Source organism: Chrysemys picta, chromosome 6, assembly GCF_011386835.1.
Source record: "Chrysemys picta bellii isolate R12L10 chromosome 6, ASM1138683v2, whole genome shotgun sequence".
NCBI lineage: Eukaryota > Metazoa > Chordata > Testudines > Emydidae > Chrysemys > Chrysemys picta.
Window position 1 is genome coordinate 116246086 of NC_088796.1, and position 13308 is coordinate 116259393.

Sequence of the window (13308 nt, forward strand, 5' to 3'; positions counted from 1 at the left end):
AAAAAAAAGACTTTAGAGCCCAAATATATGATTTTATTATTGCACAAGTAAAAGGACTTGAGTTTATGAGCAGCAATAGGATTTATATTCCTAGGTGGCCTGCAATATATTCTCTATACAAATAGAGTCCATTATTAGCCACTGTGAATAGGAAAACTAAAAATTTATCTCAAATACCAGTGTTTTTATTTTTAGGGTCAAAGTAGAAACTTAAAAAAAAAATTAAATGCATAGAATTTAAAGCAGATCTTGACTACAACAACGTATTTTATGATACTATAAAGGCCTTCAGACTTCTTACTGTAAAATATGAATGAACCCCCCCACATTTGTAGACTATGGAATAGAAACTAATCCTATTAGTGGTGTGATAAAAAAGGCTAAATTTCAATTTTAATATGGGCACCCTCCTCCCACAGTGTAATGTGGAGGGGAATAAATCCACAGGGGGGGGGAATCTATGTTGGGGGCTCACAGGAACAGGGGAAACTCCTATGTCAGAAGTTGTACCCCTCCACACAGTCACTTTCCTCCTTTTATAAGTGCTGATGCCAACACTTTAGTGTCACGTTGCTACAGTGCACACTGGAGCTAGTACAAATAGTTATTTTTCCAGCAAAAAATGTCACCAAAATTGGAAAACAGAAATATTTGGGCTGAAAATGGGAGTTTTAGTGCCTCACGGGAGTTGTAGTTTGCTTATTGTGTCCCCATTCTCACTGGGCCAGCATACCCACCTGAAGTATATCTCCCATAATACTTCATGGTCTCCCCTCTTCGTGAGGGGAAGCTGTGTATCATGGAGCCCCTAGCCATAGTGCATTATGGGAAATGTACTCAGAAAAATCCCTGTGGGATATTGTGCCCCTACAATCAGTAACATGAACCTCAACAACTAATGGGACAAAATCACAATGCATAGATGTGTTTTTACTATGGCATCAATATAGCTATATAAAAATTGGTCAGATATTACATTTATTACATTTCTCATCTGTCTCTCCCATATAGTCTCCCAAGGAGCAATGACCCATACTAGCACACATATTGGTTATGGCCCTATGTGCAGAGTGGACAAGGTCCAAAAAAAAGCTGCCTTGGGAACCTTGAACTTGCTCCTTTTTTGCACTGTTTTTGGAGATCATACTGAATAAGACTGACTATGCCCCTCTTGGGAAGTCAATGACCACTTTCTACTCAACAAGTGAAACTGAGCAAGCCAGTTAAGACTCCCCATCACTCATTACAGGAGCAAAGGGTAGAATCTTTGGCCTAAATCTTTGTTATAATACTTTTGCTGAGGGGGTTGGTTACAATTTGAATTCCTTCTTATCAAAGGTGTTGTGTGAGACAAACTGGAAAAAAGGTCCCAGAATTTTTCCTAGGGCAACAAGATCCCAGCACTTAATCAAATGGCTTAATTAACTTCTGTGCTAATGTATACTTGGTACAATCCCGTTTATTTTCCAATTTCCCCCCCTCAAGTATAGCTGTTTTGGAGTTCTCTGTCCAAGTTACTGTGAATACTAATACTAATGGAGAACACTGGCAGCTTTTAAAATATTAAACAGTGGGATGGCCCATCCATCCATTAGACTAGTCATGAATGGAAGTGACAATCAATGCTAAAAAGCTATTTAAAAAAAGAGAGAGAGAAGGTAATATCTTTCATTGGACTAGCTTCTCTTGGTAAGAGAGACAAGCTTTTGAACTACACAGAAGAGCTCCATGTATAGAACCAATAGAAATTGGTCCAATGTAAGATATTACTTTTCCCACCTTGTCTCTCTAGTACCCTGGGACCAACACGACTACAGCAACACTGCATATATATTACACAAAAAAAGTCAGTTAATCCTTGGACATCCAGCAGACCAACAGAGAGTTAATGGAGTTTTAATAGCACCATCTCTACAAAAAACATGCCCATGGGAAATAAAATGAGCAGAAACTATTCTGACCAGTGTTTTAATTTGACCTGGTTGGGTATCTCCCTTTTGGAATGATTTTCTGAAAGAAAATGCCCTTTTTGCAAAAATGTATTCCCCTCCCCCACCAAATATATACATATTTTTTCGTCGGTAACAAAAAAAAAATAATCAAAACGGTGACTTCCTGGCTGCCTGTCTAGAAGGCAGACGGCAAGGTGAAAAATTCCATTTCAGTTCTCCCACAATGGAATTTTTTCTGGAAATTTCTTCCAGAGAAAAAAATCGCATTTGACTTTTTGTCTCAATCTGGGACAAAAAAAACCCCAAACCTGACATTCCCCCACCTCTCCCCAGAGAGGGATTTTCATTTTCCAGCTAGCTCTGATTCTAATGCAGGACTGTGAAGACAATAGCACGTGAGGGTGCTCAGCATCTCATAGAATCAGGCCCCAAGTTACAGAAAAGCATTGCTACTTTTACTGAGGGGAAACAAGGACACAATGCACCATCTGTATGCTTCATATTGTTCCTTTCCTATTCTGCGTGCAGCAGTCTAAATGCATCCATTTTCAACAGCCTTGTGCAGGGCTTTCTTCATCCCACTCTTATGATTTCTGTGTTTATATCCACGTACATCAAATACAAATGTGATTTCCAACAAGGATTTAAATGCTTTTGTCCTTTGTCCTGTTTTTCTTTTATTTACTTACCAGTAATTTGTCAGACAAATTATATTCAACAAGGACAGCATGGAGCTGCAGTAATCTAAGTGTAATCTTTTTAGAAGCAAAACAAGCTTGAGCACAGTTATCAGTTTTAGTAAATCTTTTTACTTGGCAAAAACTGGAAGGCTTTTCCTGCCATCCGTATCCATTTTTTTTCCTATAACAATTTTTTTTTAACTTTTCAATTTCAGCTTGATTTTACCCTGTATTACCCTGATTGTTCTCTAACCCTCTGATATATTCCCCCTCCTCTCACTCTCATCCCTGATAAAGAGTAAAATTCCCCACTGTGCAGAGGCATTACTGAAATCCAACACAAGTTCTATGTTGACTACATATGAAGAGCCAAATTCTGCCCTCAGATACTTCACACATGTAATGACAACAGACTCCAGTGTTCGGCAGGCAGGATCAAACCTGAAGCTGAATGTATAAGCCTCTACTGCATGAGCTAAAAGCCACTGGGCTCTTAGCCAAGTCTGTAGCAGACTCATCAATCTCTAGGGGGTAGCCATGTTAGTCTGTATCTACAAAAACAACAAGGAGTCTGGTGGCACCTTAAAGACTAACAGATTTATTTGGGCATAAGCTTTCGTGAGTAAAAACCTCACTTCTTCGGATGCCGGAGAAGTGAGGTTTTTACTCACGAAAGCTTATGCCCAAATAAATCTGTTAGTCTTTAAGGTGCCACCAGACTCCTTGTTGTTTTCATCAATCTCTAGGTGGTCAAGGTGCCACTGTAAGGGAACAGAGTGCCACACCAACCAGGCATGGGTTAGACACACGCCCAACTCCCACCAACTTCATTGGACACTGTGCACCTAAGTTCAAGAGTAGAATTTAGCCTGCCAAGCTGTATAACTGGTTCATGGAAGTTAGGCACATTACAGGGAGAGCCATAATTAAAGTCATTAAAACAAAGTCTCCAAAAAATGTCTGTTTAACTAGCTTCTAGGTGTAGAGATGAAGGGTTCTGTTGACTAATATACACTGGCTAGCATACATATATATTATGCTGATAATACTACCCACAATATATACTTCAAGCATTTAAGTATACTTAAGCATTACTACAGCAGTTATATAACCCAAATTGGCCTATACCTTTATTATAATCCTGTTCATTTATGCCAAGTATCGCATAACACCTTGCATTAGCTGAAGTAAGATTTTGGCTTAAGTAGATCGGAAAACTGTCAGTAGCATGACATAATTGTTTCCTGATAGCAACAGAAAGGGAGTTAACCTCACAAACCTGTTTATCGCCGTATAGGCATAGGAGGTGTCTTCGCACCACATGGTATCTGGAACACATGCACCCAGAACAAAGATAAGGATGTATCACGGACTGGAATATGTGGGTTCACAGCAAAAGATAAGGGGTACATTGTGGTACCAGAAACAAAAAGGGTAACAAGCTGATTAATTGAATCCAGTTTCAGGTAATGTATATAGTACCTTTTACTGGTAAACTAGTAGGATATAAAAGGATGGCTTTAGGGCTGTAACTTTGGGGACACACCTTCTGCATAAGGTCAATGCAACATCACTGCCTGGGACTGCTCTTTGGAGACTGGTATCGTAGAGAACCTATTTTTTTCCTGTAAATGTTAATCAACTTGACTGACATTGGTTATTTGGCCTCTTGAGTATATTTCATAACAAACCAAAATGTGGTGAAGCACTGGACTGTACAATTTATCAACAGTTCAATCCCTGCTGCTGACGACTCAACCAGCAGCATCACATTACAGAAACGTATGGCAAAAAAGCTATTTGGAATCCTTACGAGAAGTCCGTCAGGCATATGTCGTCTGTAATGAAGCAGTCAGTGATGAAGCACCGTGTATCTCTCCTGTTTATTTAAGAATGAGGTTCTCTTAACACACAAAAAACAGACCATTTGTACCTAGCAGGGTGTAATAATTCTTAGCTTTCTTTCAGAGAAGTTAGTTTTACCAGATTGCATATTTATTAACCCTTATTTTCACCCCAGAAATGTGATATCAAAATGAGATTGGGTAAACACTCATGAATTTGAACATACCATTTAAGAAGAAGACATAAAAAAACAAAAGTCATGGAGATCAGATTCTCCTCTGGCCATAATTTTGTTACCAGGTGCAATTCTAGTCAATATTTTTAGAAGCAATATGATGAATGAAAAAAACCTTTGCATAAATATTGACATAGAAGCACTATTCATAGACAACAGTACTAGAAACAAATAGGTCATGTCTTAGGTCAGTTTGTGATTGCAACAAAAGCCTGTTAAATCTCGCAACACCCAGCAACTCTGAGTAAGCTACCAAAATGTAAAACCAAGTGGGTGATTAATTTAAACAGACTAAGATGACTACATACTAGAGAGTTGGTAGTGATCAGCCTGAACCAAAACTTTAGATATCAGCATTCTGGAATGTTCAAAATCCAGGCTTGATCAGAACATTGTGACTCATCATTTCTAACGGTAGGTGTGAAATAAGATCCATGGATGCACAGTGCTATACGAGTCTGATCCACCGTCAGTGGAAGGACTCCAAATGATTTCATTGGGCTCTAGATCACATTTCATTAGTAATAATAGACGCAGCAGGCATCATACTACAGATCAGTCCCTACAAGTACAATGTATTGTTTTAATGGCTGTGAAATCAAGCCCATTTCCCCCAACGTTTCTAGAATCAAACGGCACAGCAAAATTCTTAGGAGCATTCTCATTAAGGCGTCTTTGCAGGGAGATGAAGAATTTGTTTTGTTCTCGATGCAAAGATAGACGTCAAACTGTTTGGCACATGAGTAACTTTACTCATGTGCCTAAGTGCTTGCAGGATCCAAACCTATATTTCTATGAAGCCTGGTACAAAAACACCACACACCTCCCCCCCAAACATTTTGCTAATGTTTACCTCTGAACTTAAAGAAACACAAATCCTGTATCCTCCTACATAAAGCTTTGTAGTCAGTGGGCTTAAGCCTCACCTGACAAACCTGTGCAGCTTCAGTGGATCTATATTTATTAGCCCAGCTGAAGATCAATGAGACTACTCGCGTTAACAATGTTTGCGGGGGGAGAAAAAGGGGGGGGGCTGTGTATGACTGTACAACACAAACGTGAAAAATTTAAGAAAGAACAAGCTACTTGTAAGTTACTGTAGATATACAACACGTGCATTATTTAACAATAGTTTGCTCATTTCTATTTGCTTTGCATTGTCTTGAATATGACAAAGACAATGCATTGCAGTGCAACTTTGCTTATTTACTTCAGTTATGATAAATAATGTTGCCCTTTGTCAGGATGGAAAAACTATAAGACACACTCAAAACCTGGGTTTATGGGCAGTCCTAAAATACACATTTAAACAGTCTTTCTGTAATGAATTATTCACAAGTCTAATTAAAAAGCCTTCCAGAGAATATCTGAAGTCTTACTAGCAAAACTGTGGCTCTTACCTGAATGACAAACACAAAACAGCATAATTTTCTGATCCCCGGATTGTCTCCAACCTGCAAAAGATATGACATCATTTTGGTTGAGTGTTTAGCATAGTTATAAAAAATTGAAGCATATTTGCAAATTCATTTTTATAAACATAATGCTAATTTCATTAGAAGGATACTATGAAAAAAAAATTCTATTTAATCTCTGTTTGTAACCCTCTTTATAAACTTCTTAAAAGTTTAACTTTGAGACAAGGATGGATCTTTGGTTAAAGCACTGGACTAAGATTCAATTCCTGGCTCTACCACAGATTTCACTTGTGACCTTGGCAAGTCACTTTTTCTCTCTGTGCCTCAGTTCCCCAACAGTAAAACAGGGGTAATGATACTTCCTTTGTCCCATCTTCTGTCTGCTTTGTCCATACAGTGACTAGCGCAATGAGGTCTCTGTCCGGTTTGAATTTTTATGCTCTATTTGTAACAACAATAAAATATTAATTCAAATACCTTTCCCTACAATCAGTTTCATCCTCTTACATGTGGAGAACCTTTAATTTTGTTTTCATGGCCAAAAATTTATAAGCCAACTTGGCTTTGTTTACATCCTGGGCTCCTAAGCCTCTGTTCTTCATATTTCCAGGAAAGTGCAGAGTTGTCAAAAGACTCTTTTCTGAACAAATTAGCAAGAACAGCATACAAATAGTTGCTATTATTTCACAACTGAATAGTGGATACTACAAAAAAAAATCCAGTGAAAAGGTATCAAGGTAGAGATTTAGAAAATAGAGAAAGTTAATTTAATGTCTGCCAAAAAGTGACTAAAACACAGAACTCAATGAAGAAGCAGCAGCTAGTGCCTGGCTGAGGGATTTCCAAGCTACAGGCCTTCCCATCAGCAGGTGGAGCTACACCTGAGGGGAGAAAAACGCTGTTTGAGTTCCCATCTTCCAGTAGGAGAAAGAAGGCAAGTCTGTTCCTCTGCCACATCCCCCCTCTCCTCCAGGAAATACAGAGAGCCTGCAGCCTCCAGCTGTCCCTCACATCCAAGTGAAAAGGAAGACCCTGCCTCTGGCTTCCATCCCTCTGTGGGCACAGAAGGTCATTAGAAACACAAAAGGATGTTCCCTACATTTCCAGGAGTTCTGCCTCCCAGTCTCAACTCCAGTCTATAACCACACTCCCTTCAACGATTCTATCATAGATCACCCATGATAATGTCATTAAAGTAATACAACCATTCAAACTCATGGCAAAAACTATGGCCTATATCTTCAGCTGGTGTTATATGGCATAGCTCCACTGACTTCAATGGAGCTACATTGATGTACACCAACAAGGATTTGGACCTATGCACTTGAATATATTTCATTAATTCCTTCTCTCATTTCAATCAATTTGCCCTCCTGTGTAGCATTTATAACAAATCATACCCTACTAGAATCTTCACTGATATGACCAGGTAAAATATTAAATGTCCTCATCTTTGTCTCCACCTTTTAAGCCTCTTGTCTGTCACTTTACCCAAGGAGTAAAATATCAGCAGATTAAAGGCCACATCCTCAACTGTTGTAAATCAACGACCTTCACTGTAGCTACATTAATTCACACCAGCTGACCTCTATTGTTTAAATACTGGTTTAAGCTGTGATTAACAAAAAAATAGTTAAGTATACTTAAATAACTAGCCAGAGAAGAATTAGCATCAGGAATTATGGGAGCATTCATAGCGAAATTTAAATGAAATATTGACATTATTTGCTGAAAAAAAGTCACAGATTTTAGTGAGTCTCTGAACTGAGATATACAAATACGACCACACATCATTACCAGGGTTGTGTGTATTTACATTCCTTTTTTGAAATAACAATTGTCATAAGCACAGCACTGCTAACAATTTGACCTGTATTACTAATCTTCCAGCACAATTTTACACTGAACTTTTCTATTTATAGTTCTGATTAGAGGGGTTTTTTAATTAAAAGGATTGCAAGTGTTTGTGCAGTTAACTGCAGCATAACTTTACTGCTCTATGGAGATTACAGAACAGATGTTAATAATAGTAATGACAACCCAGGTATTTTATTAATTATTGTGCTTAAAAGGGGGAAAAGACTGCACTAAAACAATTTCCTGTTCTTATCATGCCATTCTTGGGGGAATACTCTTTTTCTCAGTACTCCTGTTAGTGAGTCTCTATTAGTGAGAATGGGAATTGTGTATGATCACTGAGGGGATGTGATACTGCTTTATTTTCAGTGAGGTGCATGATCACTACTTTCTTTACTCATATAGGGCCCACTCCTGCAGACTCTGACTTACATGAATAGTCCCATTGATGACCAAGGGCTATTCACAAGGAGCAAACCTGTATTCTGTAAGCCATAATCATCAGCACTATAAAGGCTGACTATTGTTATTAGTTTGCGATTTTAATGGAATGCCATTCACTCTCTGTCTACACTTTTCCCATCCTAGCACTATGGTCAACCCCTCACCAGTAGCCATAATAATAGTGACACAGTATTTCGTTATTAATACTAACACTCTGCAATTGCAAAAGTATATTGAAGTTTTAAACACTTTACAGATACGATCTAATTCATCCTCACAACACCCCCATGGGGTAATTGTTATTAGCATCATTATACAAGGCAGAGAGTTCGACTTCTCCAAGGTCAGAGAAAGTAAACATCAGAGCCAAGATTAAATTTTAGGACTACCTAGTACAGTGTAAGTATTCTGCTATCAGGACTTATCTAAGTCATAACTATCCTTCACACACTTGCCTCTGTTTAAGTGGTTGAGTCAGATTCACCCTCTAAAGCTCAATGCCAGGTTAGCACTCCAGCAACCTATAGGATCATTCCCAAACTAGTATTTTTTGTTTCCATGCAGAAAATAAATATCTGTTAATCTCCCTGCCCTATCTTTACAAAACCCAGAATTTAAGTGATTCACCTGGTTCTGGTGCCTTCTGGGTGAAGGGTGCCTAGGACAAGCTCACCAGCTGGTCTAAATCAGTGCGGTTCTATTGAAATCACCTTGGAAAGCATTTACACCTGTATAATGTGAGCAATGTAGTTACCTTCTGATTGACTAGCCCTTTGCAGTGGCTTTGCACATGTGGAAAGGACTTCACAAGATGGAAAGTAGGGGAGAATGATAACCTCATGCTTCCTATAACACTAGCAGTGAAAACACTGTTGGCCATTTTGAATGATCTAAAGAGAGCAGGTGCTTGCATATTCATTTCATCCTTACATTCTTATTTTCATTTGCATGGAACTTACCAAACTCCAGCCACTTTTGCACAAAAAATGAGTGTTTTCCTTAAAGTGTGAAATGAAAGAACTCAGCTGCTTACTCGGGGTCCCAAGAAGGGAGTTCATTTTTTTCCCTAGGATTAATTTAGATAACAGTTTCCTATGCAATAACCTTGGGTAATGATTGCCTCAATAAATAGCATAGTTCATTAATATTTCATAGGGAATCTATCTTGGGAAAATTGATTGTGTTTAAAAAGATTTTCAGTAAACCTCCAAGCCATTTTCCTTCCTGGAGATTGTTGACCTCAATGTTCTTCCAATCCATCCCCACCCCATCTCCCCCACCCTCCCCAAGAACAACTGTACACACACTAAGAAACAGCAGTACTCACAAGTGTAATGTATACCATCACTCACTGCAGTAATTAACTAACACAGAGATTATGTTGCTTAGCATTTGAGTGTTGCTTAATAATTAAAGGTCTTTGGGGCCTAATGATTAAAATGTAGACATGTCTGCTGCTTATAAATTACACACTTTTTAAATTTAATTCTCTCCTGTTTCATTCTTCCTAATAGCCCATTCCCTTTTCTTTTTTAATTCCAAGATACAGTCACAATAAAGATATTTGCATGAAATTTTGCTGAATGCACCAACTGAACAATAAGACATGCTTAGCTTTAAGGCTGGATATAAAATGTTGTATAGTGCTGTGTTTCAGAGGAGGGTTCCTTGTCCTCTTAACGTTATACTGAATATAAATCACTCAATCAGGGCTGCAAAAAGTAGATTGGACTATAAAACATCTGAATATTTTAAATAACTTGTTACTAAGGGAGGGCCACATGGCTGAGGGAATTAGCAACTGAAAAGAGCCTTTCAGCTCTAGTTCACCATTGCACATGCGGCCAAAACTGATCAAAGGTCATTGTTATCTGAACTCAACCACATGACAGGACAGCCATGCCTTTTCTTGCCAATGACCAACAAAAAACAACTGCAATAGCAGACAAAAGGTGGAAAGCAGTAACAAGCAAGGAATACAGTGTCAGACTGCAGCAGTGACATCTGAGGAAGAGCTTAAGAGACTTGTAGACAGCGAAATCTGCCACTTTGTTGACTACACTGCCAACGCCAACATTTCAAAAGTCAGGCCATTAAAAATCATTCGATTGGCTTTAAAATTCATTAGCTTTTTCATAATAATAAATGCTGGGTTCTTGTTATGTGCTTTCTGGTTTCTAAGATTTTTGGGTGCACTTGCTTCATATTGTCAAGCTTTTCTCCACAACCATGAGAGCTAGAAACCTTATTTTATTAATTATTATTGTTTTTAATGAAAGCAGAAAAGTTCATGCAATTTCATGATTCCAGCTGCCGGGGCTTTAAGGAAAAATATCAAATATCAGGAATCTTGCAATAAAAATCATAAGAGTTGGCAACGTGTCATGTGACTCTAAAAACGACCAAACTAAATTCTGGAACAATGTTACAGCCCTGGGGTAACCTTCTGCTCTTAGTGACCCCGGTGTAAATCCAGAATAACTGTATGTGTGCTAATTCTCTGTTGCTCTGCTGCTGGTGTAGTCACTGTAGTTGGTAAAAATGCTACCAAATCAGAATGGTTGGCCATGGTGTAAAGCAGTGGTTCTCAAAGTCAGTCCACCGCTTGTGCAGGGAAAGCCCCGGCGGGCTGGGCCAGTTTGTTTACCTGCCACGTCCACAGGTTTGGCCTATTGCGGCTCCCACTGGCCGCGGTTCGCTGCTCCAGGCCAATGGGGGCTGCGGGAGCCTCTCTTTGAGAACCACTGGTGTAAAGGACTATAAAAGTTGCAGAGTGATGGAGAATCAGGTCCATTGACCTCTGTGGAGTTACCCCAGTGCAAGTGGTATTAGAACCTGGCCCCTGGTATTTAAATGGAACCAGCATGATTCTGTAATATGATCATACAATTTTTTTTTTTCATTTCCATAGGAAAGAATAATCCATGTTCCAACACACATGTGATGACTGCAGACTGGCCCTAGGAGGGATTCTTCTAGTGAGCTCTCGCTATCTAAGCTGCTTGTGTTGCTGTTTCCTTAGTAGGAGTGGCTTCCCTGGTACTGCTGCTTCCTGAGAGCGTTCGGCTTGCTGCGGCTAGCTCCCATGAGCCTTTTTCCTGCTGCTGAAGTTGCCCGCTGTCTCTTGCTATCTTGGAAGTGAACGGATGGTGCTGAAAAGCCAGCAGCATAGGGGAGAGAGGAGAAACCATCAGCAACAGTGGTGGCATCTGCAGATAGAAGATGTGGCAGAACTTAAAATCTGCGTCAGGCTGCGGAAAGGAGAAAGAGGTTATATCGTTTCCCAAGGCCCTGTTTACAGCTCAAAAGAGCACAATGATAAAGGATGATGGAAATACTACCAGCATGGAGAATGTCTATGGAGATGACAGCCACAGTAGCAGTGGGGCTGCAAGCCAGTGATTACTTTGGCTGTCTCTAGAGTTGGCTTTACAAAGAAAAAAATCTGCAAAGAGTGCCAAAGCACCTAACACCCATTTCAAGTAACAGGAGGGAGGTACTTGTTTGCTTTTGAAAATCCTAAGGGGCAACTTTAGGCGTCTAAATATCTTTGTAAATCTGACCCTGAGGAGTTTAAGGTCCATTGACATTCCATGAGACATAGGTACCTAAGTGCCCAAGGACTTGCCTATATGATCATTTAGATTGCACCAAGCCGGTGTGTGAATCTACCCTAGCCTGCCAGGGACTAACTGTCTGTTTGGACCCTGCTGATGCACATTAACAGTTTGTTAATGCACCTTGGGCCTAGTCCCGTTTCTAAGAGGACTACTCAAAATATACTAACAAACTGCTAATGCACATCAGCAGGGTCCACAGGAACAGTCAGTGCATGGCAAGAGAATGCATGGTAGATCCACACCCCAGCTGGCTATGAACCAGGGCCGGCTCCAGGGTTTTTGCCGCCCCAAGCGGCGCAAAAAAAAAAAAAAAAGCCGCGATCACGATTGCGATCTGCGGCGGCAATTCGGCGGGAGGTCCTTTGCTCTGAGCGGGAGTGAGGGACTGTCCGCCGAATTGCCGCTGAATAGCTGGAGGTGCCGCCCCTCTCCGGAGTGGCCACCCCAAGCACCTGCTTGGCAAGCTGGTGCCTGGAGCCGGCCCTGCCATGAAATAAGTGTTTGTGCAGATGAGCCCTAACTTGCTTTTTGAAAATGGGACATAGGCACTTGTGAAAATATTACCCCTTGTCTCCATCAACTGATGAATCAAGTGAGTAGAATCACTAAATTCTCCTGTGCCTTGCACCCAAGATAACTGATACTGAGCAATATTTGGTAAGTCTTATGTCATATTAAATAGTCTTTTTAAAGGTAGAACAACATATATAATCTAATCTGAGGAACTTTTTCTGAAGGATGGATAAAGTGGCAGTGACTCTCGTCACACTAGTAGAAGAGAATAAGTTGACTGGGAGCTGCCTCACCATTGATTTACACAATAAACAGGAAGAAAATTAGGATCTGCTTGACATTTGCATACATTTTGTTGAGACGAGTGAGATGTTTTCTAAGTATTTTATTGATCTTCCTTGTCCTTCTTCCATGGTCTGCTCTTCACTGTCAGATAATATTTCATTCTCCCCATCCCTGAGAAGGAAGGATTTCCAACACTGCTGTCTTAGTCACAGAAGGGGGGGAAAAAAGAGAATCAGAAGCTTCTTGCCCCCATAGGAAGACCCAGAGAGGTGATGGGAATTCAAAATGTGCTGTGGCCATTTTATGTAAGCTATCTAAGGTAGCATATGGGCCCCGTTGCCAAAAGCATCTGAGTCGCACACAATCTTTAACATATTTTTTGTTACAATACCCCTTTGAGGCAGGACAATACTATTATTCTCATTTTATAGAGGGAGAAATGAAGCACAGAGCGGCTAA

The 13308-nt window shown here is 39.9% G+C and overlaps 1 long non-coding RNA gene across 2 annotated transcripts in view; it reads right to left on the minus strand.

Moving 5' to 3' along the window:
• LOC135972280 (uncharacterized) overlaps positions 1 to 9079 on the minus strand; it is a 251559-nt gene extending 242480 nt beyond the window's left edge. For both annotated transcript variants that reach the window (XR_010588703.1, XR_010588702.1), the window contains exons 1-2: positions 9059 to 9079; positions 6113 to 6166 (exon numbers count right to left, since the gene is read on the minus strand). This is a non-coding gene — a long non-coding RNA (uncharacterized LOC135972280). The remainder of the gene's footprint in view (positions 1 to 6112; positions 6167 to 9058) is intronic.
• Between the last annotated feature and the right edge of the window lie 4229 nt (positions 9080 to 13308).